Below are 25,377 nucleotides of genomic sequence, written 5' to 3' on the forward strand. Positions count from 1 at the left end.
TCACAGAGCAGCCAAAAGAGCCCCCAGATGTGGAAGTCCTGGGGCACCTGCAAGGATGGAGCCTCACGTTCTGGCAAGCCCCTCAGGCTTGTCTGGTGCCCCACAGACTCCAGTGCCAAAAGGGCCAGCATGAGACGGGGTAAGGGCTACATCGAGGCATATTCCATGACTGGGACGCGGGGCAGGGGCTCTGATGGCACCGAGGGAACCCACCCAAGAGGTGACTTCTGAGCTATGACTCAGAGCATGAGTGTACGACATTTAGGGGAGGGCTGAGTACATGCTGCAGCCCAGTGCAGGTGGGAGGATGCAGTAGGGCAGGAGGAGACACAGAGGCGCAAAATGCCCTGGGCTTGGGAAGCAGGATGGCCTGCTCTGCACATGGCAGGAATGTCTCAGCTCCCAGACAAGAATTTGGAGTGATCTTGGAAAGCAGCCAGCCCAGTCTCTTCACAGTGGAGCTGGGGATGGGTGTCAGGAGTGGGGGCAGTGACAGACTTGAGGTCACACAGTTGGTCAGGGAGGGAGCCAGGGCTTACCCGGGCCAGGAGTGTCCTGGTCTGGGCCCTGCCCTCAAGTTCAGGGCACATAATGAATTTCTGCTGTTTCCTTGTAACTCCAGAAGAGCAACTGAGGTCTAGAGGATGACATCATCAGAGTCATATCAGCTATGCGGAGACACAGCCCAGAGCAGGAAAAGGGTGCTGGACTGCTGTTTTCAGAACCTAGAGTGGGAAATGCTTCTCCATCATGGCCCTGGATGTTGAGTTGTCATTGTCTGTTTACTCATCTCTCTTCCCACCAGATTCTGAGCAGGACACAGCAGGTTCTCAGTGAGTGTGGATGGATGGGTGGATGGATGGATGGATGGATGGATGGATGGACAGATGGGATGGACAGGTGGATGGAAGGATGGACAGATGGATGGATGGATGGATGGATGGATGGATGGATGGACAGATGGGTGGACAGATGAATGGATGGACAGATGGATGGAAGGATGGATGGATGGAAGGATGGATGGATGGATGGATGGATGGATGGATGGATGGATGGATGGATGGATGGATGGATGGATGGACAGACGCATGGACAGATGAATGGATAGACATATGGATGGATGGATGAATGAATGGATGGATGGATGGACAGATGGGTGGACAGATGAATGGATGGACAGATAGATGGAAGGATGGATGGATGGATGGATGGATGGATGGATGGATGGATGGACAGACAGAAGGATGGATGGATGGATGGATGGATGGATGGATGGATGGATGGATGGATGGATGGATGGTTGGATGGATGGACAGACAGAAAGATGGATGGATGGATGGACGGACGGACGGATGGATGGATGGATCATCCCTCTGCTAAATTGCCAAGGTGTTTTCCAATGTGACTGCACCATTTTGCCTTCCCACCAACAGTGTACAATGGTTCTGGTTTCTCCACATCCTCACCAACACTTGTTATTTACTTGTGTTGACAGTGAAGAGAGAGGTGTTCTTCTCACTCCCATCTCAGGCCAGGTGAGGGAGTCCTCAGAAGCATCTCTGAGGGTCTGCAGGAGATTTTGGAGTTTTGGAGGATGCAGAGCCTGGTGCTGACCCGTGCCTGCACTGCCTAAATGAGGGGTTGCCAGAGCTGCCCTCGGGGTGGCTATCTTCAGGCATGGAGGGGAAAGTGAGTCATGGTGGATAGCCATGAAAGGAAGCCATGAGTGGGTCATCTTGAAAGGACTTTTCCCACGAGGGTGACAGACCACCAGGAGCCACCTGAGGCCTTCCGTAGAGAGGAGCCCAGGATGGGGGCAGTCACAGGCCCTTAGCTGAAGGCACCTGGCCAGGGCCAGAGACTGATGCTAGGGGTTTCCAATGGGGAAAGGCCCAAAGTCAGACGTCAAAGGCACACACCAGAGGAGGAACTCCAAACCTCACGGGGAAAGAAGGAAAAAGGAAGAATGCAGCAGAAACCATAGCCCAGGCCCTCCCCATGACAGCTGCCCACCCTAGCAGGAGCCGTGGAGTGGGGAAGGGGTATACATGAGATAAGAGACTGAAGCTCTGACCAGGCGCGGTGGCTCATGCCTCTAATCCCACCACTTTGGGAGGCTGAGGCAGGTGAATCACAAGGTCAGAAGTTCAAGACCAGCCTGGCCAAGATGGTAAAACCCCGTCTCTACTAAAAATACAAAAAATTAGCTGGGCATGGTGGCACGCACCTATAATCCCAGCTACTCTGGAGGCTAAGGCAGAGAATTGCTTAAACCCGGAGGGGCGGAGGTTGCAGTGAGCCGAGAGGGCACCATTGCACTCCAGCCTGGGCAACAGAGTAAGACTCCATCTCAAAAAAAAAAAAAAAAAAAAGAGACTGAAGCTCTGACTTAAATTGGACAGGACTTTCCATGTACTGAGCATGAGACTGTTAATCCATGACGGTGTTGAGGAGAACCACGAATCTGCCCCACCAACCACGTGGATAGGATAGAGGCCCAGCATCGAAGGCCTGGAAAAAAAGAAAAGTGATCTCATGGATTTCCACCCTGAAGATCAGAGGTAGAAATCTCCACCCTGAGATAATTGGAAAAATTGCCAATGCCCCATCATCTGGTAGGATTGGGGTCACCCAGCATCTAGAACACATTTGGTGTGAGGAGTGGACCATGATACAGAGTCAGGGCCCATGCTGGAGGCCCAGCCTTACAGGCACAGGCAGAAGAAGATCCGAAGATCCCATCCTCCCAGGTTCCAGGCTGCCCTCTCATTTTACATTGCAGCTGGGTCCCAGAAGCCGTGCTGGTGGTGAGATGTGAATGTGATCCCTATATTTGTGAATAATCCCTCAAGGTCAGCCAGAGACCGGAGAACAATCTCCTCCTTTGTAGAGGGTGCAGAAGAAGGGGCAGGAGACTGGCCTATAGACACAATCAGCGAAAGTGGAGGGGTCCAGGAATGCCAGCCTCATCCTCAAATACCCCTTATACCTCTTCAAGTTGCCCCAGTCAATGCTGTTGTTATTTGGTACTTTAAGTCTTAAAAGGGACACATGAGTTGTAGACAGGCTACCAGTTTCTGCAAGAAGGTAGTGGAGTTGAGGATGCAGGGGAGCAATCACCTCTAATGCCACCATCAATCTGGCAAGTTCCAGATGATTCCTGATACCCTAAGTGTAGTATAACAGCAAGTGTGAGCTAGAAGGGAATCTAGGAGAACATCTAGAGGTGAGTCCAACTCCAGGAATTTCTGTGAGTCTAGCTTGAAAAACTGATGTGGCTACTGCCCGCTTAGAGTAAGTGCTTTCTAGATGCTTGGTTGTCATATCTGATTGATTTTGCTCTGCTTTCCCCAGCCCTGCCACATTCCAATTTCCTAATCTTGGTGAGCTAACCATGAAATACTTAGAAATAAGTTCAATAAGAAAAGCACAAGATCTCTAGGACAAAAATGATGAAACGTATCTGAATAACATAAATCAAGTCCTGAGTGAATGAAGATAAATGATCTTCAAGAAGACTTTATTATCACAGTGGGCAAAACCTTCAAGGATTAATAGATGTATTCTTTTCCATTCGGAATCCCAACAAGTTTCTCAGTTTGGGTTGTTTCATTTCTTTTAAAACTAGATAAAATCTTTATTGTTTTGAAATTGGACTGTATGTATCTGATGTTCACATGAAAAACAAATCAACCTGCAAAAATAGTCAAAATAGCTTCAGAAAGAGAAAGGGGGTTGGGGCTTGACCAGATTTTGAACCCATGCTGAAGCTACAGTAATTAAACCCTCTACTCCTTGGGTAAACAGATCAGTGAAACAAAACAGAGGGCCCAGGCATTTCTCCAAGTATTTTTAGGGACTGCAAATACGACAAAGGACAAATTCTGGGCTTAAAAGGGTTGGGAAAATGACTATTCATTTGGAAGACATTTAAGTTAAATCCTTACCTCATACCATATACAAAAATGACTTCCAAATGAATTGAAAGTGTTGTTTTTTAAAGCTATAAAGGCCAAGCACAGTGGCTCATGCCTATACTCCCAGCAATTCAGGAGGCTGAGGCAGGTGGATTGCTTGAGCCCAGGGTTCAAGAACAGCCTGAAAAACATAGAGAGACCCCATCTCTACAAAAAATACAGAAATTAGCCAATGTGGTGGTGTGCACCTGTGGTCCCAGCTACTGGGGAGGCTGAGGTGGGAGGATCACTTGAGATCAGGAGTGTGAGGCCGCAGCAAGCTATGATGGTGACACTGCACTCCAGCCTGGGTGACAGAGTGATAACTTATTACAAATAAACAAAAGGCCCAAATTGTAAGTGTATAGATGATAATAAAGGAAAATAGTCATATAATTTCATCATGCAGGAAGTCTTCCCAAGCAAGATAGGAAACCAAGAAGCCATTAAAGAAAAAAATAAAAGAATTAACTACACAAAACACTTTTTAAAAAAGTCTTACAAGACTATGCTTTAGGAAAGCCACTCTGATGGCCAGAGTGGAGGAAAGATTGGAGGATGACACCAGCTAGAAAGGAAGGAGGCGTCCAGGGGAAAGAAATGGCCATGGTCCTATTAGAAGGTGTCAGGATAAACCAGGTGGTGGCCAGTGGTGATAGAGATGCAATTGAGCAGCATTTGTTTGAATTATTAATCAGCTGTTGGTTTGCAAAAGGGGCCAAGATTACCTTGGTATTTAATACATATATGACAAACAAGCTCTTTTCATGTATGGGCATAACTTGCCTTTTTTCTCACCAACCCTTTATGCTAGAGAAAACTTCATCTTTGCCTAATCAGATTTACTTCCTTCTCCACCCCGAAAGCAATTCTTGGCATGTGTTTGATGAGAAATGAAGATGTCAGTTTTATTGGGTGAGTCAGGTGGGTGACAGGCCTTGAGAGCTTCTTGATAGAGCTCCTCTATCAAAGAGAGGAATAATGAAAAGGGAGAGGCAGGAGCAAGGCATTAAACACTCAGACCCTGCCACCAAAAGAAGTCCAGTTTCAAGGCTGAAGAGGGAGTTGGAATGGAATAGATGGGGTTCAGTGAATGAATAGGCCTCTGGATGTGGCTCCCTCCCCAACCACTCCCTCCCCCAGAATTTCCTTACTATCCCAACAGTTCCCCAACTATAGTGTGCATCAGACCCAGTTCGAGGGGTTCTTAAAGTACAGATGGCCAACCCTCCCCTAAATCTCCTTCTTTAGAATTGCATTGGTTACACTGTTCCCTGTGTCTTTCCATATAAATTCTAGAATCAGTTTTATAAGAACTATAAAATAGCTTGCTGTGACTTTGAATGGAATTGTGCTGATCTGCAAATAAAACTGGGAAGAATTGGCATCTTCATATTGAGACTTCCAATCCATGAACATGGACTATCTCTCGATTTACTCCCAAGGTTTCTGATTCAGCAAGTCTGAGGAGGGGCCTGAGATCTTGCCTTTCTACCTACTGCCCAAGTGATGCTGATGCTGCTGGTCCAGAGAGTCCACATGGAGAGTTCCCCAGTTCTGGCTTTGAAGCCCTGTTTGGTTCAGAAGTTAAAGCTATCCTGAAGACTTGGGCCCCAGGACATTGGAAAGAGCTTTTGTTCTCATGCAAATCACAGGGGGCCAGTTCTGCTGGGGTTTGCATGCTAATAGCTGTCTTTTTTGTTTTGTTTTGTTTCTAATTCCCAGCAGATAAACAGTGAATGCCAGGAACAGACAAGTGTGCAGGGTCAGAAGATACAAGCCCCTTGCGGGAAGGGGATTTTTCTATAAGTATCAGATTCATCAGTTTACTGGGTGAATTCCTCATCTCTTAGGACTTCCCCTTTCAATAAACAGCCTCCCAGGAAATCTCATGAAATCAACCCTGGGTCTGAAAATAAGGCTCTACTCCCATCCCCTGGGCATGAGTGGTCCCCATGAGCCCAGGTGTGTGGCCTGAGGAAGGCACTGGGCGGTCACAGGAGTGCTCTGTGGACAAGGTGCCAATGGTGTGGGCAGAGATCTGGCAGACAGTAGTCCCTACTCTCTTCCTGTCTTGGTGAGGAGGATCAGAGCTGGCCCAGGGAAGGGGCATGACTTCCAGGTAGAGGGAATAACATGGGCAAAGGCTCAGAGACCAACACAGGAACTCCATGGTGCTGTGTCACAAGAGTGGAACCCTGGTAGCCTCCTCCTGTGCCTGCCTGTCACTCGAACCCCCAGTGCTCACTCTACCTGCTGCCTTTCCTTCCTCCTAAGCTGCCTTTAGTGGGTAAAAACTCTTCCCAAGTATCTTCTCACTGATGCTAGCCCAGGCGAAGCTTGGCCAAGGCAGGAAGGGGCTCTACAGAGTGAGTCAAGGACCAGCATGGTGACTCTGGCTTTGCAAGGTGGGAAGCCTAGGAGGGACAGCCTCAGCCATGGCTGGGGACCCTGCCTAGTCCCCCAACTTCCCAGTGCATGCAGAGGCTCCAGGAACAGGGCTCTGCCCCTCAGAGTCCTCACAGGGGCCAGTCTCTCCCAGTCCCTCTCTGTGTGTCCTAATCTCCTTTTCTTATAAACACACCAGTCTACCCTAATGACCTCATTTAAACTTAATTGCCTCTTTAAAGCCCTATCTCCAAATGCAGTCATATGCAGAGGTTTTGGGGGTTAGGGCTGCAACACATAAATTTGGGGGAATGCAATTCAGCCCATGATGGCACCTGTCTGCAGGAGCCTCTCATATGCAACTGTGTGCTAGGGAGCTGGAGGCCTAGCATCGGGTCTGCACCCCAGGCCCTCCCACTAGAAGGAAGAGGCAGGGGACACGGGGCCAGCAGCCTTTGCTCCTCTTCTTTTCCTCCATTCCTGCATCCCTGCACTCGGTGGCCTTAATAGGGGAATGGAAAAATCATGAGTGAGTGAATGGCAGGTATCCATGGAAGAGAGAAACAGAGATGAAAGGAGCAAGATGTCCAGGGGCCAGCAGCACCCAGGGCACTTGAGCCAGGGCAGACCCAGGACCCGAACTGCTGGGCCCTTCCATTACCAGGCTATGCCTTTCGCTAGGGAATGTGGCAGGTGTGTTAGCTGGGACTCGTATACTCGTTTCCAATTGCTGCTGTAATAAATGACCACATACTTAGCAGCTTCTAAACAGCATACATTTATTGATCCCAGAATCCTGGAGGTCAGAAGTCCTCAATGGAGCTGTGCTCCTTCTGGGGACCCTCCAGGAGAATTCTTGTCTTGTCTTTTCTGCTTCTAGAGGTCACCCAAATCCCTGCTCTGGTGGCCCCTCCCTCCCTCTTCAAAGTACAGCTCTCCAAGCCCTGCTCCCATCTGCACATCTCCTCTGGCTCCGACCCCCCTTCCTCCCTCTCACAAGGGAGGGCACCCTCCCAACCCAGGGTCCTCTCCTGTGTCAAGATCCTTCACTTTATCACAACTGCAAAGTCCCTTTTGCCATGTAAGGTCATGTATTCACGGTTCCCAGGGATTAAGAAGTGGGTTTGGCTGCAGTTACAGGGTGCCCGGCATCAGAGAGGCTTAAGCAGAGTGAGGTATTTCCATCTCCTGTGGCCACCCAAGCTGCAGTGACAGCTTTGCTCTGAGGAGCTGTGGTGCTCACATCCCTTGTCCCCGGATGATATGGTTTGGCTGTGTCCCCACCCAAATCTCATCTCATGTGTTAGGAAGGAATCTGGTAGGAGGTGACTGGATCATGGGGGCAATTTCCCCCATGCTGTTCTCATGATATTGAGTAAGTTCTCATGAGATCTGATGATTTTAAAATGTGGCACTTCCTTCCTCACCCTCTCTCTCCTGCCACCTTGTGAAGATGAGCTTCCTGGCCTGACCAGCCTCTTTAGGCACCAGATCCATCTCTGCCCCAGGATCACAATAAAGAAATGCCCATCACCTACTCTCTGCCCAGCCATCTGAGGTCTACAGCAGCCCACATCCCATTCTTCTTCCCTTGGAATTTAAGTTTGCTTTTGCTCCTCAGGGCTCCCACCCAGCTCACCCAATCTCATGGCACAGTCAGAACAGGCCCCAGACAGCCTCACTAGCCCTGACTCCTGTCTGTCCCTCCCCCTGCTACTCACCCCTTCCAACAAGTCACCATCACACTGAACGACCAGAGTCCTCTGATGAGGGTGGTCTTTTTGCCCTCCTGCCTTTCCCCCTGCTGTTTCCAGTGCTGCTATGCCCTCCCCATTCCCCTTTGGCTGTCTGGTAACTATATCTTCTCCAGGAAGCCTTCCCTGATGATCCATTTCCTGGGCAGAGTGAGCATCTCCTTCCACTGGGCTTCCGCAGTATGATCTCCTACATCTCCAGCATGGAAGGCCTGGAACGTGTGTCACTATCAACAGGCGAGAGCAAGGTGGGGCACTGACCATGTCTTGTGCATCAGGGCCCCATCCCAGTGCAAGCCTTTTTCAGACCAGGAGGATCAAGAGGGGCAAAAGAGGTCTGCAAGATCCACGTTGGTCAATCAGTGTTTCTTATTCCCCTGGCTATGGTAGTTGGTTTAGGGTTGGACATGTGACCCCAGTCTCACCAATCAAAGCGGATCCAGGGATTAAAGCCTTCTCAGAGGAAGACAGAAATGGGAAATGGAGAAAGTGAGATTGAGTTCTGATATCATTTGAGCTTCTGAATCCAGCCATTCCTGAAACTGAAATCCCTGAGCTTTTCAAGTACACAAATGCACAAGCCAATCACACCCAAAATGGTCCTGCCCAATACAGAACTCAAACATGAGCATAGCTCCAGGATTTTGCCATTCCCTTTAGGGAATAAGGAATATAGATTAATCAAGAGCAGGCCTCACGTGTCCAGGATTCTGGGCAGCTATGGTTTACCTTCATCGAGTCATTCAGTACTGAATGGCTTTACCCCAGCAAAGAGGACACAGTGCTTCTAAGAAGGGCACCCATTGGCAGAATCCACCAAGGGACAGGTCCCTCCACTAGACTTTCCAGTAAGAGAAGGCACCTCTGGGGATGACAAGATTCACAGGAAAAATGAGAGATAGATTGAAAAAATGACTTAGATAATTTGGCACTGTGGTACATTTAAAAAAAAAAAAAAAAAAAAAAAAAAAAAAAAGCCTACATGGTAGTTAGGCTGGTCCCAACAGTGCCAACACCCCTTGTTGACTTTGTTCAAATCACTTGCTTGTCTAGAAAGCATGTCCCACCTCCCTATTGAGTTACAGAGACCCAATCCTCTATAACAAAGAGGATGGGTCTGAGTGTGGTAGAGATAATGTTCTTTGCCCCACAGACCCCTCCCACTTTCTTCCCTCCTGGACCCATGCTGGCTTCTGAGGGAGTCAGGAATCAGATTGCATGGAAGCAGTTCTGGAGGATGAAAAGTAAAAAGAGACATGCATGTCACTTCCAGGCTGAGGCCATGAGAAGTACCATGTGATCTTCCATTAGCATGTGAGATGCAAACAGGCTGGATCCCTGAATCACTGCATGGAGCACAGCTGTCCTAAAAAGCCACCCCCTTCACTTTGGGTGTGAGAGAAAATAAGTTCTCACAGCAATAAGCAATTGAGGTTTGGAGATATGTTTGTTATGGCAGCAAACCCTAGCTTATCCTGACTAACACACCAGAGATGGCAAACACATGACACACACACCATCATTAAGAGACTGGCAGCCATCCAGACATTATTAATCCATCTTGGCACATTTTCCTCCCATCTCAGCACATGCTCCAGGCAGCCCATACCAATGGACTACCTAAGGAGTGTAAAGTGGGTAAAGATCCCTCGAGCTCGCAGGTTGCCAATCAGGTGGTTAAGCAATTTGACTGCCCCTCATTTGACACACAATGGTCAGGCTTGGGAGTCAAGGGGAAGCTGTGCCCTCTGGAAGGATCTGAACTCGCCCCACCACTCACTATTCAGGATTGTCAAAGCCTCGTGTCTTCTCACCTCCTTCCATCCCCTCCCTCCCTGCCATGCCCCAAGGGGCTGCTGGACAGAGGCTGCCCCCACCCCAGCCTCTGCCAGCTCCCCATCCCTCATCGCCAATTCAGGAAGCCTCCAGGATTTCGGCGTCAGTGACATTTTTCTCTGCCTTGTTGCTGTTCCTTAGTAGAGCCAAGTAGGAACTTGTTCCTCGGAAGACTTTGGAGAGGAGCTGCGCTGCCCCACGCTTTCTCATTCTTTCTCAGGGTGTGCCCCAGCCTCAGACCCATGAAAGGCAATTTCACTTTCGGTGGGGCTCCTTCCAGGAGGAACGCTAGGGCCCGAATGGGAGCACATGCGTTGGCGGTCAGCTCCCTCCCCGAGCCAGAGCCGAGGGAAGGGCCGTCCCAGGACACAGGCTCCAAGCAGATGAACAGAGGCAACACGACTTTTTACAATGGGGCTTTGATCTACCTAATGTCACAAGACAGGCTGGGGACAAATGCCAGGCTCTGTGTGACTCCCGGTTCCCATAGGAGGTGCCCTGTGCAGGTATTCACATGGGGAGAGTCTTGGCAGGCCTGGCCCCTGGGTCTGTGCCCATCACAGACACAGACACAGCAATCAGGTTTTGGAAAATGGTGGGTGAGGTTCCTTTGGCCGAGGCTCCAGCCTCCGGCCTGAAAATAGCATGGGGAGAGAGGGAGGGAAGTTGCCCCCAGCAGCAGTGGGCGCCCTCCTGGTGTGAATGAGGGTGAGGGTGAGCGTGAGGAATTCCTGTGGTCGGGGCAGCCGGCGGGGCACAAAGTCTAGGCTGGCGTCCTTGACAATACCTGCTCTGTCCCTGCAGATGGTGACCTTCACCAAAGTGCTTCGTGAATGGGCTGCGGCTGCTCCCAGGTGTGTCCAAGCCGCCAGCGTTGGAAGCACATGAAGAGGCCGGGACCGTGGGGAGAGTTCACAGGACGTTTTGTAATTCGGGTGCCCATGAGGGCTGCCCTGGGGCTCGGGCCAGGCCGATGAAGGCTGCCAGGGGCCCATCCTTGGGCTGTCAGGACGCATTATCCCCGCCTGTGCTCAGGAACAAAGGCCACACCTGTAACTCACTCCCATCCCTGAGTGGATGAAACGGCGCGCGCCTCCTGCCTGCAGCTCCGGTTTCCCTGTCGGGCAGCCCTTGGAAGGCTGCAGCAGGATGTACAGGCAGCCCAGAAAGATAGCGGGTGGCAGGGACTGAGGGAGGTGGAGACCGGCTCTCTGCAGGCCAGGAGTCTAGTTTAGACAAGGACGTCCCAAGGTTTCTCCCAGGCACTTTCATGAAGCATGCTGCTCACACCAGGGTCCTGCCTGCCCCGACTCCCTCTCTCACCCGTCTCTGAAACTCCAAAGTCTGGGCCCACCAGGAACAGAATCTTGGCAACCTCTCTTTTTCTCCATTTTTGCCTCTCAGCACGGTGAGGTCGGCCCCCTAACGTGTAGACACAGCTACATGTTTAACAGACACTTAGATAACTTTTGCCAGGCATTGAGTATTTGTGTATGGTACAAATACTTGTTTCAGTCTCACAACAACCCCAAGAGAAGCTGCTATGAGCATCGACTTCATTTCACATTTGGGGAAACTGAGGTTCAGTTTCCCCAAATGTGAAGTCGCATGGCTGGTAACAGGCAGGCCCAGGGTTGTGAACCCAGGTGTCTAGCATCAGAGACTGTGCCCACCCGCACTGCCCCCCACCTGCCCTGCTCCAGCCCACACCACAACCCAGGGCTCTTTGGTGACACCTGGAAGGGGTCCCCTGAGCACGTCTTTCATGGTCATGCCCTTCCTACTGCCCACATTCCTGGGGCTCGGACTAGGTCATACTCATCGCTGCACCCCAGCTCCAGGCCGGATGAGTGTTAGTTTAATGGGAACACAGCTGGGGGATCATAGGTGTCATTTCTGGAGGTTCCCCCTGGGCCAGGCATGCCTCAAACACTTCCATGGATGCCCTCATGTTCCTTTCCCAACATCCCATGGAGAAGCATGAGCACCATTCCCATTTCACAAATGAGAAAACAGGATGAGAGCGATATGGTGTCTAGCCAAGCATGACCCAGCTCCTCCTCTACGGCAGCCGTGGGTTCCAGACTTGGTGACTCTTCTGCCTCCATCCTGAATGAAAAAGGGAGAGACAGAAAGGAAGGGAGAAGGGGCGCGGGTCATTCGGAGGCGGTAGAGACCTCACGCCACCTGCCAGTAGCAGCCCTACCCGACCCCAAGAGGCCAAGGCCTGTGCTGGCCCTCACTCACCTCGGGGCTGGCCAGCTTGCCGTTTTTGATGACCCCACACTGAGGCCTTAGCCAAAGGTGGTGTATCCAGGTCTGGGGGTTATTTGTTATGGTGACGGAGAGATAAACAATGAATTCCAGAAGTTGGCTGGCCAAATCCCAGCCCCACACCATAAACCCCACCTGTGGTGTGCTAGCAGACGCGAACAGGTGTGTCCTCACCAGAGAAGTATTTAGACACCAGAAAGCCGGCTTGCACAGCCACAGCAGGCCCCTTATCCCGGGCAGGGCGGACAGGAATTGGATGGAAATTTGCATCTATTTGAACGCATCCTCGGCTTGGTGGGACCAAGGAGACTACCTGAGCCTCAGCGTCAGCTGCGTGTGGACTGACCCCATGCGGGCAGGCGTCTGTTGGTGCCGGGCACTCGGCCAATGGGAGAGCCTCGGGAACGGAATAATGAAGAATTAATTTACCCAGCAGGGCCCTTTCCGTGTCTGGGAAGCTCTCACACCTTCTTGGAGGGGGCAGGCGTGTTTCCTTGGGAGGAATGCCATTACACAATCGGTCTGTCAAGAGGCTGCGTTCAGGAATCTGGGCGAGGTGGCTCCAGCTGCGGTCTGTTCCTTTGATTCACACACTCCCCATGGGCAGCCCCAGCCCCCTGGCTCTCTGCTGCCCTGTGAAACACACACCACCCCTGAGGGACCCCACACAGGAACCAGGCTTGCGTCTGCAGCAGAGAGAATGCAGCAGGACTCAGGCGGTGCTCCCACGCCGTCTGGAGGCCTCGGAACCAGAATCTCACAAGAAATCTGTTGGCAGATGCTCCTGCTCCTGCACTGTACAGACGGGCACGCGGACGCCAGTAAGGAGCACGCAGCCTCGTGGCCAGCAAGAAGCAGAGCTGAGACGTGGACCCGGGCCTGTGATGACCAATTGCCCCGGACAGGTGCGGTGTGCTACAGAGTATAGGTTAGGACATGGGGTGGAAAGTGTATCTGGGGGCTGAGACCCAGAAATAAGAAAAGACCATCAAAAAAAAACTACATCAAAATATCAAGAGAAGGGAGGGCAAGTTGGTGGGACGTTTACATGTTCACGGAGGGCACTTCCGAGCACTCCATGCTGGGGACTAGGTCACAAGACCACAGGTGCTCCACTCAGCTCCCCCGTGGAACCACCCGGGAGGCTCTACAAAAAAGACTCCCACATTATTCAGGAATAAGAAGAAATCAGCTGGCAAGCTGCAACAAGACATAGAGGAATCTGAAGTGAAATCAACACTATCACAAGGTACAGGGGCAGGTGGGAGAATTCCTTTCTATCAAAGTCTTAGGCTGGTAGAGTTAGCACTAAGAGGAATGCAACCCATTCATTTTACTGATGAGGAGAGAGAAGGTCAAGGTGGACCATGGTGGGGTTTGACGCAACACTCTGGATTCCCCATCCCGATGGTTCCTTCGGTATCATAGATCCTAGCTTACAAATACAAAGTCCAATTTTTCAAAAAGGCATGTAATTAAAAGAAAAAATCCCAATACTCAGGTGTCTGATCCCTGATTCATCATTTCTTCCTGTGAACCAAGAAAGAAGCCAGTCTGAAAATGCTTCCCACCGCGTGGTTTCCACTCTGTGATGTTCTGGAAAGGGCCACACCATGGAGACAGTAAAGACAGCAATGGTTGCCAGGGGTTAGAAGGGAGGGAGGAACAGGCGGAGCACCAGAGGTTTCTAGGGCAGTGGAGGTCTTCTGTTTGATCCTGTCATCGTGGATGGATGTCATTATGCGTTTTTCAAAACCCACAGGCTATACCACACAAAGAGTGAACTCTAACCTAAATAAGGATTTTAGTAATTATCCTAGTAAAAAAATTAGGACTCAGTAATGTATCACTACTGGCTCATCGAGTGTAACAAGTATACCACACCAATGCAGGATGTTAGTAATAGGGGAAACTGAGAGAGGGTGGGGAGGAGGTATATGGAACGCTATGTGTTCAATCACTCTATAAATCAAAAATATTTAAATAATTTTTTAAAAAATATCCACGAGGTCTACATCAAGGCTGAGTACCATCCAGGACTCACCTTGGGCTGAGTCTCAATCCTCAAAGCTCTCTCCCAGACCCTAGTGAAGAGGAGAGAGTGAACGTACGAGCAGGCCTGGGTCCCGGACTGTCTTGCTGGCTGCTGTAGTCACGGTACCTAACAAGCAGCTAGTATACAGTATGTTCTCAATAAACATGTGTTAAATTTATGAATGTTTGGGGCATTAGGAACCCAGGTACTGCTTGGGATGAGGGAGTGAGGTTCCACAGGAGTAGGGAGAAAGTATCAGGGTTAGGGTGGGCATTTTGGCCCCCTTGAGGGGATCCAGAGGAGGAAGGAGCTGGTGCTGCTTTCCCAATAGAGTGGGGAGAAGCTCCCCCAACGTCTGCCAAAGCCATCTCGGCACACAGGAAGAAATGATGAGTCAGGGATCAGATACCTGAGTGTTGGGATTTTTTTTTAATTACATGCCTTTTTGAGGAATTAAACTTTGTATTTGTAAGCTAGGATCTGTGATATAGAAGGAACCATCGGGATGGGGAATCCAGAGTGTTGAGTCAAACCCCACCATGGTCCACCTTGACCTTCTGTCTCCTCATCAGTAAAATGAATGGGTTGCATTCCTCTTACTGCTAACTCTACCAGTCTAAGACTTTGATAGAAAGGAATTCTCCCACCTGTCCCTGCACCTTGTAATAGTGTTGACTGCAACCTTCAGAATAGAACATCTCCACTGCTTTGCTTAAAACAGAAAAAGAAGCCATTTCTGTAGGTTTTATAAATGGAACTCTAACTTCTTCCTTGGATGTTTTGTGTGTTGGGAGCCACTCCCTTCCCACTCTCACCTAAAGACCTCACAAGCTTAAGAAAGAAACAGAAAAGCAAAAAATAAATAAATAATAAAAGCGATTGGTTGTGTTCAATTCCAGAAGATCAAGAAATAGAAGAATCTAGTACATTACAAGTAATAAACACAACACCACACAACAAGCAACACAGGAACTATACAGAAAAAAATAAGCAAACACAGCAACAACAAACATATCACAGCAACAACACTGCACAACATGAAAGGTACCCAGTGTTGAATTAAGACACAGTCTTGGCCGGGCGCAGTGGCTCATGTCTGAGGTCAGGAGTTTGAGACCAGCCTGGCCAACATGGTGAAACCCCATCTCTACTAAAAATACAAAAATTAGCCAGGTGTGGTGGCACACACCTGTAATCTCAGCTACTTCGGTGGCTGAGACAGGAGAATCTCTTGAACCCGGGAGGTGGAGGTCTCAGTGAGCTGAGATCACTCCACTGCACTCCAGCCTGGGTGACAGAGCGAGACTCTGTCAAAAAAAAAAAAAAGAGAGAGAGAGATACAATCTCATAGTCAAGGAGATTACAGCCCACTGAGGGAGACACATGCACCACAACCCAGAATGCAATGTGAGAAGTGCTTTAGGAGATGCATTTATTAGGAGCAGGAGCTGCCGTTTCCTTGTAATGCATAGAAGCCCACGCCTGTGCTAACACTTCACCTGCTCTCTTGCATAAAACCCTCTAGAAATCAAAGCTGGATGAAAGATTAAGATTCAACACTTTGTTTCAGTGCACCCAAGCCAGTGAGGATGAGGGGGAAAGGAGAAGGAAGATGGGAAGCAAAGAGATACTATATATTACTGCGCTGGCCGCAGCTGTGCAATAAGCTCTTAAGAGACAGGATGGGATTTCTGTAGAAGGGCTTCCACACCTCTGTACCTTAAAAGAGTCCACAGAAGGGAGGAAGGTGGCAGGATTTATCAGCCTGGCTTCAACCCATGTCTCATTTCCTTTGGGTCAAGTTTAACCCGCAGTATGTTTGTTTCATTCCAGGAGAACATGGTCAGAGAACTGGACCTCATGCCCTATGGAATGTGCTTCATCCAACTCTGAAACCAAAGGGTGACCCAGCAAAGGTCAGGTGTCAACTGAGAGAGAAAAAAGCAACGAAGGTAATATGAAATGGTGTGTTAGGATAGGGTAGAATACACTTGTTTATCTCCTTGTGTGACTCATGATGGCCCTAAAAGGTAGGTATGGTCATCCCCATCGCTCAGATGGAGAAACTTAAATATGATATTGAAGCTGCTACCATGAAGGAAAAACTGCTATGAGACTTGCCCTCCTGCATTTAAAAAAAAAAAAGGAGAAAGAAAGAAACCTAGAAAAATGGACAAAATGAATGAAACAACTCTTTTCAGGCATTGGAAAATGGGCAGCCTGGGGTTGTGATCCTAGAGAACAGGAAAACAAAGTTGAGCCCCACAATCCCCTTGACTTTCTGCCTGAGGGCAAGTCCCAGACCACAGTGCAGGGACGGGGTGTTCAGTAGTCTCACTGAGTTGAGAAGGCACAGATAGCGGCTTAGAGAGGTCAGGACTGCTACTATGTGTGAGGCAGAGTACTAAAGAGGAAGGAACTACACAGAAGAAAAAAAAAAAAAAACTCCAGAAATATTCTCAGGATCACCTTGAGTCTTTGGATGAAGATTAATCCACATGTATGTGTGGGTAAACTGCACAAGGCTGGGCAAAGCACGACTGCTGGAGAGCTGCAAGCTGAACAACAAACAGCTCGCCCAGAGCTGAGACACGTGCAAGTTCCTACCAGCCAGAGCAGAGGAACTGTGTTGAATGCCTGGAGCATAAATATAAACTAGCTGTGCAATATGGGCGACTCTAGAACTGACCTACAAAAGCTTTAAGTGAGCTTTAAAAGGGTTAAACTGACATACAAATAGTTTTGCTCCCTGACAAAACAAATTTCAATACACTGTAAAGCAGTGGTCCCCAACCTTGTTGGCACCAGGGACTGGTTTCGTGGAAGACAATTTTTCCATGGACTAGGGTGGGGGCAGAGATGGTTTCAGGGTGAAACTGTTCAACCTTAGATCATCAGGCATTAGATTCTCATAAGGAGCATGCAACCTACAGCACTTGCATACGCAGATTCACAATATGGTTCACGCTCCTATGAGAATCCAGTACTGCCACTGATCTGACAGGAGGTGGAGCTCAGGCAGTAATGCTCACCTGCCTGCAGCTCACCTCCTGCTGTGCAGTCCAGTTCCTACCAGGCCATGGATGACCAGTACCAATCTGTGGACCAGGGTTGGGGGCCCCTGCTGTAAAGGAAGACAACAACATTGACACTCAGAACAATGTGGCATAAATAATGTCTAGTGCCTGAGCAAAATTACTAGACATGCCAACAAGCAGCAAAATTTGACCAATAACCACGAGAAAGAACAGTCAAAAGAAATAGACTCAGATATGACAGAGATAATGGCATTAAGAGGCAATGACTTTAAACAGCTATTTAAATATGCTCAATAATTGAAAAATATCTTGAACATAATGAGAAATGAAAGGTATATATTTTTAAATGAAACATTTTTTGTATAAATGGAACTTCTAGAAATGAAAATACAATATCCAAAATAAAAAATTCAATGCATAGACTTAATAGATTAAATACTGCAGAATAAAAAGATTACGGACCTCAAAAGCATAGCAATATTGAGACACAGAGAAGAAAGTGAAAAAACGAATGGAGACTCAGTGATCTGTAGGATAACATTGGGTGGTCTAACATCCATGTTTATGGAGTCCTAGACAGAAAGGAGGGGAAGGACAGTAAAAATATTAGAATAATGTTTTTAATTTGATGTAAATTATAAATGCATGTATGTAAGAAGCTCAAAATGAACCACAGACCTAAATGTAAAATCTAAAGCTATAAAAATTATACATGAAAACATAGAAGTTAAATCTTTATCACCTTGATTTAGACAAAGATTTCTTTGATGTGAAATAAAAAGCATAATCTAATAAAATCTATCTATTTTTAAAGTTACCAAAGAAGAAATGGATACATAGGACTTCATCTAAACTAAAAACTGTTGTTCATTGAATGACAGTCTTAAAAATGAAAAGATAAGCCACGTTCTGGGAGAAAATATTTATAAATCAAACGTCTCATGAAAAAAAAAAACCACCTGTATTCAAAAACATTGAAAGCACTTTCAAAACTCAATAATAAGAAAACAAATCACACAATTACAAATGAGCCAAAAAAAAAAAAACCCTGAGATACTACTATATAACTATTTTAAATGGCCAAACAATATTATTTATTTATTTAGTAAGGGGGAACCTCACTATACCAAGAATTTTGAGGATTTGGAGTAACTGGAAGTCTCACACATGGCTTGTGGGAATGCAACATGGCTCAACCACTTTGGAAAATAATTTGACAGTTTCTTATAAATGTATACACTTACCATTGAACCCAAAATCTCTCCCCTAGGTATTTACCCAAAAAAAAAAAAAAAATGAATATTTATGTTCACATAGAACGTGTATATGAATATTTTTTGTGGCTGTATTAAAAATTGCCAAAATCTGGAAACAACCCAAATGTCCTTCACCTCATCAATGCATAAACTGTGGTACATCCCTACAGTGGAATACTATTCAGCAGTAAAAACAAATGAAATATTGATATATTCATTAAAATACCGATACACAGTATGCCCAGTGAGAAAATTCAGATTGAAAAGGCTACATAGCACATGATTCCATTTATATGATGTTCTGGAAAATGCAAAATTGTAAGGACAAGGAATAGAACAGCAGTGATGTGGACTGAACCGTGTCTCCCACAAGATTTATATGTTGAAGCCCTAACTCCTGATGTGACGGCACAGACAGTCCCTGACTTATGATTTCTACCTTTATGATGGGTTTATCCAAATGTAACCTCATTTTAAATCTAGGCACTCCTTACAACTTATTAATACAGTGGGGTTATAGTTTCCACTGAATGTGTATCACGTCCGCACTACTGGAAAGCCAAAAAGTCATGAGTCAGACTGCCATAAATTAAGGACTGCCTGCTATGTTGCCAGCATTAAATGCATTTTCAATTAATGGTGGGTTTATTGAGACATAGCCCCTTCGTGACTCAGGGAGCATCTGTATTTGGAGATAAGGCCTTTGGGAAGGTAATTAAGGTTAAAGGTTAAATGAGGTCATAAGGGTAGTGGAGCCCTAATCTGGTTGGATAAGTGTCCTTATAAGAAGAAGAGAGGCCGGGCGCAGTGGCCTGTAATCCCAACACTTTGGAAGGCTGAGGTGGGCGGATCACGAGGTCAGGAGATTGAACATGGTGAAACCCCGTCGCTACTAAAAATACGAAAATTAGACAAGCGTGGTGGTGGGTGTCTGTAATCCCAGGTACTCGGGAAGCTGAGGCAGGAGAATCACTTGAACCCAGGAGGAGGAGGTTGCAGTGAGTCAAGATTGCACCACTGCACTCCAGCCTGGCAGCAGAACTAAACTCCATCTTGGGGAAAAAAAAAAAAAAAAAAAGAAGAAGAAGAAGAGATGCCAGATCTCTTGCTTTCTTTCTCTCTCTCTCTCTCTTCCCACCATGTGAAGACACAGCAGAAAGATACTCATCCCCAAGACAGGCCTCACAAGAAGCCAGCCCTGGCCAGGCTCAGATGTCAGGAGTTCGAGACCAGTCTGGCCAACATAGCGAAACCCCATCTCTACTAAAAATACAAAAAAAAAAAAAAAAAAATTAGCCAGGCATGGTGGCAGACACCTGTAATCCCAGTTACTCTGGAGGTGAGGCAGGAGAATCGCTTGAACCCAGGAGGCAGAGGTTGCAGTGAGTCAAGATCTCACCGTGGCACTCCAGCCTGGGTGACAGAGCAAGACTCTGTCTCAAAAAAAAAAAAAAAAAAAAAAGAGAAAAAAAAAAAGAAAAAAAAGAACCCTAATCACACATTGATCTTGGACTTTTAGCCTCCAGAACGAGCAAAACTAAATGTCTGTTGTTTAAACCCCCTGGTCTATGGTGTTCTGTGTGGCAGCCCAAACAGACTAATATGAAGTGATTTCTAGGAGCCGAGGATGGGAATGGGGCACCCTCGGGGGTGACGGAAACATTCTGTATCCTGTCTGTGCAGGTAGTTAAACAACTGTGTGTGTTTGTCAGAACTCACAGAAGTATACACTCAAAAGCATTAATTTGACAGGATATAAATTATACCTCAATAAAGTAGCAAAAAACTACACATGACTTACAGGGGGACAAAGATAAGAAGGATGAAGACATCTCATCAGAAGCAATAGAAGCCAGAAGAAACCAGTGTGCAGCAGGAGCTGCAGGGCAGAAACAAGAGCCGCCACCTGTTGGGCTGGGGTGTAGGGAAGCGTCACAGAGCAGGTGCCCTTGAGCTCAGACTCCAAGGGGGAGAACAGGCAAGGCAGCCAGAAGGAGAATTTTAGGAAGAGGGAGGCAGCAGCGTGGACCTCAGCTCACAGCTTGAAGGGGAGGGGAAGCCCAGCCTGCAAGGTGGGCTCAGGCCAGAAACACAAGCTGGGACCAGACTCAGAAGAGCCTCCAACTCCAGGCTGAGGACACTGAATTTTACTCTGGAAGTTGCTGAGGTACAGCAACAGGGACAAGAGGCAGCGGCAACATTTCCTTCTCGCCGTGCAGATGCCGAGCATATGTAGTGGCATTCTGCTGGCCCTAACTCAGCTTGGCACCTAATTTTAGCCCCCAAGCTGTTAGAAGTTGCAAAGCATCCACTCTGGGGCTGCCGTAAGGCAATGTCAGAGAGCTGGGAGTACAGGAACTGTTGAGATAAGCTCCCAGGCCGGTAACAAGCACTTCACCTTCTCCAGCCACATCACGAGGCCCTCCGTGGCCTGCCTGGCCCCCACCTCCTGACCTCATCAGCTCCCGGTTACACTCACTCTGCTTCAGCCACACTGATCCCCTTGCTGCTCCTCCAACACACCAAACAAACTCCTGCCTCAGGGCCTTTGCACACACTGTGGCTGCTGTAGCCAGGAGCACTCCTCCCCAGGTACCCACAGGGCTCACTCTCAGACATTTCTCAGGGCTCTGTTCAAATGCCCCTTGTCAGTGCAGCACGCCCTGACACCGTAACTCAGCCCCCACACCCACCCCCAGACACCCCCAGCCCCTCATCCTCATTAATCTCTTCCCAGCACTCACTTCTTTGTCTCTCTAGGAAGTGGGCGCTGAGTGAATATCTATTGAATGAGTAGGGGACACCTTCTGGAAACTCCTTTCACCCAGACTCTAGCTCTGATGGAAACTACTCATGGCAGCCAGATTCCTTGTCAAGGTGGGTGATGCAGAAGAGAAAAGGCCAGGGCTTGGGGCTGAGATCCAAGAGGGGTCACATCCTGCAGGGCTGGAGGCTGCAGTTGCCCAGTGTAGAAGATCCTCCCTCCTGGGTCACAGCTCTAAAATGGAGATTCCAGAGACTCTTGCCCTATAGTCCAGAGAGCCACGCCAGATTGTAACTCATCCTGTGTCTGCTCAGTAACATGTAAAAAGTCTGTATTAGTCTGTTTTCACACTACTATAAAGAACTTCCCAAGACTGGGAATAAAGACTTTATAAAGAAGAGAGATTTAATTGACTCATCGTTCTGCATGGCTGGGGAGGCCTCAGGAAACTTACAATCACGGCGGAAGGTAAAGGGGAAGCAAAGACCTTCTCCACATGGCAGCAGGAAAGAGAGAGCTAGCAAGAGCAGGGAAAACTGCCTCATAAAACCATCAGATCTCACGAGAATGAACTCACTATCACGAGGACAGCATGGGGGAAACCACCTCCATGATCCAATCACCTCCCACCTGGTCCCTCCCTTGACACATGGGGATTATAATTCCAGATGAGAGTTGGATGGGGACACAGAGCCAAACCCTATCAAAGTCCGTACTGCATAGCAGGTCCTACACATGGTGCTGCGGTTACACAGTGAGCAAGACAGACGTGTTCACTGCCCCGTTCACACGCACACTTCACCCCAAGCACATAGTCCAGTAGTGGAGACATACAGTCAGCTGGACCATCACAATATTGCCTAATAACAGGTGTAGTGCAGGACAAGTTCAGGGCCTGGGGATCCTATAAAGGCAGGCGGCCCAGAGTGATACAGCGAGGTGGTCAAAGACAGCTCCCTGAAGTAAATGACACCCCATACAAAGTGACCTTCATTAAACAAAAGCTTATCACGCATCATGCTTGCTGTGGCTCCCCAGGGCGCAGAGGCTGAGGGGTGAGGTCCCCAACTCAGCATGGAAGACCCTCCACAGCTATATCCCTTCCCCCTCACCCCCCATGGGGACCGCACCAGGGCATTGCCAGGTTTCCCTCCATGCCCCATCTATCAGTTATTCATTGCTGTGTAACAAATTACCCAAACATAGAGGGTTAAACAACAGGCATTTGCTACTCTCACAGTTTCTGTGGATCACAGGGCTGGGCTGGGCTGGGCTGGGCAGTGCTGGCTGAGGGTCTCTCATGAAGATGCAAGCAGATGTCAGCTGGAGGGGTAGTCCTCTGAAGGTTTGACCAGGCCAGAGGATCTGCTTCCAAAACAGCTCCCTCACGGCTGGCAACTGAGTGCTGGCTGCTGGTAGGAGTCCTCAGTGCCCCGCCAATGTGCCTCTTGAGTGTCCTCATGTCATAGCAGCCGGCTTCCCTCAGAGAGAGGGATTCATGAGGCCAAAGCAGAAGCTCAATGCCTTTTATGGCCTAGACACATGCTGCCACCTCTGCTGCACTGGCTCCATCATACAGACCAACCTGGGCTCAGGGTGGGAAGACACTACACAAGGGTGTGAATGCCAGGAGGTGACCAACAGGGACTTGGAGCTGGCTGCCACATACTGCATCTATCCTTAGAGGCTGAGCAGAGCTGTCTCCCTTGGTCTGCTGCTCTGTGAATTCCTCCTGTGTCTATCTCAGGCTGAGTTAAGAGCTCTCTGGGGTTCCCATTTCACTGGCCTCAACCAAACCATGGATCCTGTCCTGTTGCAATTGTTTCTCCCCTGACCTTTCTTCAGAATGGCACTAAGACTCAGAGTAAAGACTGTGTCTGATTCACCTATGTTCCCAATACTCAGCAGCCAGAGCATGTTTCAGCAACTATGTGTGGTTCAATGAGCATCAGTTGGGTGGGTAGGTGGGTGGGTGGATAGATGGATAGATGGATGGATGGATGGATGGATGGATGGATGGATGGATGGATGGGCAAGTGAATGGATGGACAGATGAATGGTTGGATGAGTAGATGAATGGTTGGATGGATGAGTGAAAGGCTGAATGTGTGAGTGGGTAGGTGGATGCATAAGTCAGTGAATGGATAGGTGATTGAATAAACAGATGCATGAATGGATGGACTAAAAAACGACTTTTCCCATATTTCTCCTGCAAAGTAATTGCTTGGGATTCTTAGAAATTTTAAGCCAAGAGAGACCCTGAAATTCATCTATAGACACATCCCCAAATCCAGCAATGCCATCATGTATTGAACAGGCCTGATTCCAAAAGTTGGTAAAAAGTTTCTTACTTGCCCCATGATCTACCTCCTGGCAGCAATGTCCCCACCTCCTTCTCACATGTGGGCACACATGCATGTGTGCACATGGGGACACACCACAAGGATGCTCACATGCCCCAGACATCAGGACACTGCTGTCATAAAGCAGCCTGCATACCCCCATGTTAGCCTCACTGGGGCTAGTAGTGCCACACAAGGCCAGCTTCCCCTGGCATCTTGTCCTGAGCTGGGCAAGGGCAGGGCCTGGAGATCCCCAGGGAAGCAGGAGGAGAGGATATCCCTGAGCCTTTCTCACCTGCCCACCTGTTCTGCCATCTGGTCTGACCCAGCTCTCACAGAGCTCCTCCCCCACCCCTCTGGATCTCTCCATTCCTCTCCCCAGAGGCCTCTGTGTGGACCAAGATCCCCACAGACCCTGTGATCAGGGAATTGAATACTTGCAACAGCTTTCGTTCCTTTTAGGAGGATGGGAAATATTCTTTCAAGCAGACTCCCTTATGGGAAGTGCAATAATACACAGCCTCGGCTACCACTCAAGGTCTTGAGTGAAAGCAGGAAGCAAGCAGCTCATTTCTGAGCAAATGGTGAGGCTGGAAACTGGAGTGGTCTGGACTTTGGAAGCCTAAACGTTATGCAATCTGGAGGGCTTGTTTAAGAAAAATAACATCAAATTACAGCTACAAAGTGCAGAAAAAAACACCATTTAGAAAGAAATGACAAATTTGTAAAAAGCTGAACAAACCATAAATATCAAATCAAAAAAATAGCATATGATTCCATGAGTAAGTAACTGCCTCGGTCGCCTCTATAGTACCCTTTTCCTACATTTTTTTTTTTTTTGGCTGCATTTTCTTTGATGGCTTCTTTGTATGACAATGATTTTGTAATATGATTTTCCACAGAGAGAATAAAAGATGCTTCAGTCTGCCCTCCAGCACATGTTTTTTGTTTGTTTGTTTTGTTTAAAAGCAGTTTGTTTACTTTTGATGTCTTAGGGAAATTTCTTTCAATTGCATGGGTTGTTATTGGCAAGGCCATATCTGAAATGTCCTCTGCAATTTCTTGCCTGGACTGGGTATCTGTAAGAGACTCCAGTTCTTTAACATCATTCATGCTCCTGATGACCACAGTTGGGCAACCAGGTCAACTGAGCCAGGCCCTCATTCCGTCTGGTCCTGGAGGGAAGAGATGGCCGTGAAGCCTGGGCACCATGGCCCTGAGCAGGAAGCACAGCAGTGACTGCTTCATCTTCCTCCTTGGAGTCAAGAGAGAGAGTCAGTGACCCATGAGGTCCACCTACCAGGTTGCCACAGCCCACAGCCAAGGAGCATCCTTCAGCATAAGGGCAGGGAAGCCCACACTGAACTGTGGGATGGACCCATGCAAACCAAGGACCTGGAGCTTCAGTGTCATTATCTTCATTGACAATCTGGTGGTGCCTCCTACAAATGCCCAGAGGCTCAGCCCCCAAAGACTCCTCCAGTTTTCCCTTCCCACAGCCTGGCCCCCAGCTGAGGTCAGAGAGGCAGGCCCATGCCACCACGCCCAGCTAATTTTTGTATTTTTAGTAGAGACGGAGTTTCACCAAGTTGGCCAGGATGGTCTCGATCTCCTGACTTCGTGATCTGCCCGCCTCGGCCTCCCAAAGTGCTGGGATTACAGGCGTGAGTCACCGCGCCCGGCCAGTTTTCCTCTTTTAACAATGAGTACGAGCTGCCAAATGATCCCAGAGCA

The 25,377-nt window shown here is 48.4% G+C and overlaps 1 protein-coding gene and 1 long non-coding RNA gene across 9 annotated transcripts in view; one reads left to right on the top strand and one right to left on the bottom strand.

Moving 5' to 3' along the window:
• Positions 1-25,377, top strand: part of MRPL21 (mitochondrial ribosomal protein L21) — a 1,021,966-nt gene that overhangs the window by 670,910 nt on the left and 325,679 nt on the right. The gene's annotated exons all lie outside the window — the stretch shown is intronic.
• Positions 10,322-25,377, bottom strand: part of LOC126935980 (uncharacterized) — a 121,954-nt gene continuing 106,898 nt past the window's right edge. Inside the window, exons 4-5 of one of the 2 annotated variants that reach the window (XR_007719358.1) lie at positions 12,182-13,123; positions 10,322-12,043 (exon numbers count right to left, since the gene is read on the bottom strand). This is a non-coding gene — a long non-coding RNA (uncharacterized LOC126935980). Of the gene's footprint in view, positions 12,044-12,181; positions 13,124-17,823; positions 17,854-25,377 lie in introns of those variants that run through there. The other variant, XR_007719359.1, reaches the window with a different exon arrangement.

The sequence above is a fragment of the Macaca thibetana genome, chromosome 14 (assembly GCF_024542745.1).
Source record: "Macaca thibetana thibetana isolate TM-01 chromosome 14, ASM2454274v1, whole genome shotgun sequence".
Lineage (NCBI taxonomy): Eukaryota > Metazoa > Chordata > Mammalia > Primates > Cercopithecidae > Macaca > Macaca thibetana.